This window comes from Alnus glutinosa, chromosome 14, assembly GCF_958979055.1.
Source record: "Alnus glutinosa chromosome 14, dhAlnGlut1.1, whole genome shotgun sequence".
Taxonomy (NCBI): Eukaryota; Viridiplantae; Streptophyta; class Magnoliopsida; order Fagales; family Betulaceae; genus Alnus; species Alnus glutinosa.
Window position 1 is genome coordinate 19,086,545 of NC_084899.1, and position 4,143 is coordinate 19,090,687.

The following is a 4,143-nucleotide window of genomic DNA, read 5'->3' on the forward strand; positions in this document are numbered from 1 at the left end:
GGCCTAGGCTGATTGACGCTAGCCTGAGACCCTTGTCCTCTGTTCCCATCCGCCTGGGTACATTCTCTAGCAAAGTGGCCAGGCTTGCCACACTTGTAGCATACCCCTAACCTGAATCTGCACTCCCCCATATGTGGCTTCCCGCACCTTCTGCATCTTTGAGAACTGCCGCTACCCTGACTAACATAGGTGGTATTCCTTCCCTGTGATCCGGAACTACTGCTCGTAGCTTGCTTCTTGATCGGTGGTGTAGAGGAAGTCCCAGTGGGCATTGACCGCTTCCGGCTAAAGTATTCTGCAGCCGCTGTCTTGATCCCCTTTTCTGCCATGGTGGCGACATGCACCATCTCTGAATAATCAGCCACCTTTACAAAGCTGATTCGCTCAAGGAGTCGTGGCACTAAGCCACCTCGGAACTTCTCCACCTTGGTCTCTTCATCAGGAATGAGATATGGGGCATACCTTGATAGCCTCAGAAATTCTGCTGAGTATTGCTCCACGGACATGGATCCCTGTTTGAGCTCCAAGAAGTCTCTTGCACATTGTTGCTTTTGAGCAAGGGGAAAGAAACGATCATTAAACTCTTGTTTGAAACGCCCCCATGGAATGGGAATTCCCTGTCCAAATTCTATCACAAGGTGCAATCTCTTAGATTTCCACCACTGTTGTGCTTCACCACGGAATACAAGACTAACATACTCAACTTTCTGCTCATTGGTACACTTAGCCGTTTCGGCTAATCCCTCATAAGAGGTAAGCCAATCATCCGCAGCAATGGCTCCCTCATTTCCCTGAAACTCAGGAGGACGAAGTTTGAGAAAGTCGGCTGGTGTACAACCCTCCACTGGAGCTCGCTCAGCTGCTCTAGGTGCAGCAGCCATAAGAGCTTCCCAAAATAACCCAAAGTCAGGCATCTGGAGGGGAGGAGGCGGAGGAGGAGGTGGAGGAGGAGGTGGGGGTGCTTCACCGCCACTTCCATGTACCGACCCTTCATCTCTATAGCGACGCGGGGGCCTACGTTGCCTAGGCGGCATATTCTTGTCTGCACAATGAGATGCCACATAAACAACATAGCACAAGGAATATTAAACACATCATAATATCCTTAAAATGCACACAAAATCCTAAAATTTTCTTTTATCTGTGTTAAAGCTTTTCGAATCCTAAGGTTCTTTCGTTACACTTAGACTCTAACACAACCCTAGGTTTCCGCTTATCCGCTTTTCTAACCATCCTAACGCTAACCGCTCTGATACCATTTGCTGTGACGACCCGTTTTTTTTTTTTTTTTTTTTTTTTTTTGTGTACAAAAGATTTATAAAACATTAACGAGTCCTCACAGTGGCACGACTACATGTCGCTCAGCCAACATACGTACACGCTCCATACCATGTACTTGATATTCAGAGTATTATCTAGAAGCGGAATAATTGTAACACAACAACCATAACGGAAAGCACATCTAAAATTAACTAGTGGTCCATACAAAAGAGCTATATCTGTCTAACAGTTTAAGGTTTACATTTACCCATTGATACAAAAGAATGGCTACACAAAAGAATATGTGACACCTACGTCACTAGCCATATACAAAATACCCCAAAAGAGTGAACTCCATAGTCCAACTCAGTACGACTGTCGCGGAGTGCTTCAATCGTAGTACCCCAAATACGCAGCTACAGGGTCTTCCTCAAAGTCAGGTGTACCTGCAGTCACAGGAACTACATCTATACGGTTGTGGGGGTTTGCCACATCCGTATAGGTGGAATTATGAGCCCACAATCTTAGCATAAATAAATATACTAAGACCTCAGAGGTATACTATTCACTGAGTTTTCACAAAGAACCAACTTTTCATTTTTAGTCGTGCGAACACTATAACTGCTACCAATTTTATAAACTTTTGTTTGAAAACCCCCATAGCTGATATAGCAAACACCGACTAATAGAAAACATTTAAATACTGTGGGTAGCTAGTATCATACGAAAAAGATTCGTTATAGAACACAATGACATTTAATCATGCAACCATCCGATACCAATATAAATAAATTCTTTTTCTATCAAGACTTTTATGCATACTAATACGTCCAGCATAACTACATTTAAATCATGCATCCATCCGATACCAATATACATAAATTCTTTTTCTATCAAGACTTTTATGTATACTAATACGTCTAGCAAAACTACGTTTAAATCATGCAACCATCCGATACCAATATACATAAATTCTTTTTCTATCAAGACTTTTATGCATACTAATACGTCTAGCAAAACTACAATATACTTATCATGAAAACATCACACAATTTAAACAATGCTATGCATGCTCATGATAGTCTTTTTGTTCATTATGAGCCTCACGCTCTCTTCATTATTATGAGCCTCACGCTCTCTTCTTTATTATGAGCCTCACGCTCTCTTCATTATTATGAGCCTCACGCTCTCTTCTTTATTATGAGCCTCACGCTCTCTTCATTATTATGAGCCTCACGCTCTCTTCTTTATTATGAGCCTCACGCTCTCTTCTTTATTATGAGCCTCACGCTCTCTTCTTTATTATGGGTCTCATGCTCTATGCTTTACAATTCTAACTCTATACTCCTATTCTTTGCAAATCATGCTCTCTTCAAATACAATGAACCAATCAACATGAAGTTTTCTTTATTTTTCTTTGCATAATTGCAGTACATATTCAGACACTTTAAATCAATTCAAACATTTCATTTATGTATCATTTCATAACATCATTGATATTTCAACATAATTGAAACTACTTAAAACATCCAAAGCATACATGTTAACATATCGTTGGTTCAGTAGAAAATCATCTATCATTTGCATTTCTATAAAATACGAAAAATATCTTTTCTCAGTGAGTAGAATACTCACCTTGGCTGTTTGCACACCGACACAAACAAGTCCTAAGCTCACTCCCCCAAGGTGCCGCTGAATACAACATATTGCACCCATTTAGTTTCCATCCAATAATTACACTACCTCATGAATCGTTTAAGGATTATTTTACTCGACAGTTGCCTAAACTCATACTTAACCATATTCCTAGGCTTATAAACATAACCCCAATTTTTATACAAGTTACTACATTAAAACCTAACCTTATAAATATTTATTCTTACCAAACCCATGGTTAATGTGAGATTAATCATCACTATCTCCCATAATTTACCCACAAATTAACAATCTTATTTTAAATAATTAAAAGCTTCAAGTTAATCTAGTCCATCAACTTAGGGCTTTTCCAAACTTAACCCCAATAACAATATTTTAAACACAATCACATTTACTAAAAGTTAATCTCTTAAAATCCCATAAATATCAAATACCCAAAAATTAAGGCTTAAGGAAAAACTTACCCAAATTCACCAAACTCCCACCCAAAGTTTGGCTAGCCTCAAATAAGCTCCAATAAGCTCAAACACCTAAAAGATATAAAGGATTAAACTTATATTTAGGATTTTACCTAAAAATTACGAAATTATGAGTTTAGTGTTTTACCTTAAAACAATCGGTACGAACGTAGATCCGAGTGCAAGGATCACGTTATCGAAAACGGATTGAAGATCTGACCGTTGGATCTTCGTAGATCGCAATTTTCGTTAAAAATAACTTAAAACTCTCCCTCCCTTTCTCCCTTCTGTTCTTCCGGCCACAGAGTAAATGAGGCACTGCCTCTTCCTCTGTTTCTTTCTTTTCTTTAAGTGAGGCGCACATGCGCCTCACGTTATCTTCTTTTTTTTCTTTTTCTTTTTTTTTCTTTTTGTGGGAACCGAAGGGCCAAGCCCTTCAGTTCCGTGAAATGGCCTTTTGGCCATTTCACCAAATGTGGCCGTACGGCCTTTCAACTGAAAGGCCGTGCGGCCCTGCTATATATATATATATCTATACATATTTATATATATATATATATACATATCTATACATATTTATATATATATACATATCTATACATATTTTTATATATATATATATATATATATATATATATATATATATATATAAAATATTTATTTATTATTTTATTTATACATTTATTTATTTATTCAATTTGCAATTCCTAATTCTTTTAAACTTAATAATATTCTCTTACATTTTATTTTCATAGTCACAATTTACAAG

General features: G+C 37.9%; 1 long non-coding RNA gene across 1 annotated transcript; it reads right to left on the reverse strand.

Moving 5' to 3' along the window:
• Positions 1 to 1,447: 1,447 nt before the first annotated feature.
• Positions 1,448 to 3,703, reverse strand: LOC133856659 (uncharacterized). The gene is made up of 4 exons (XR_009898241.1): positions 3,523 to 3,703; positions 3,381 to 3,446; positions 2,896 to 2,952; positions 1,448 to 1,727 (listed from the first exon to the last, which is right to left on the reverse strand). It is a non-coding gene; the product is annotated as an uncharacterized LOC133856659 (long non-coding RNA).
• Positions 3,704 to 4,143: the final 440 nt, after the last annotated feature.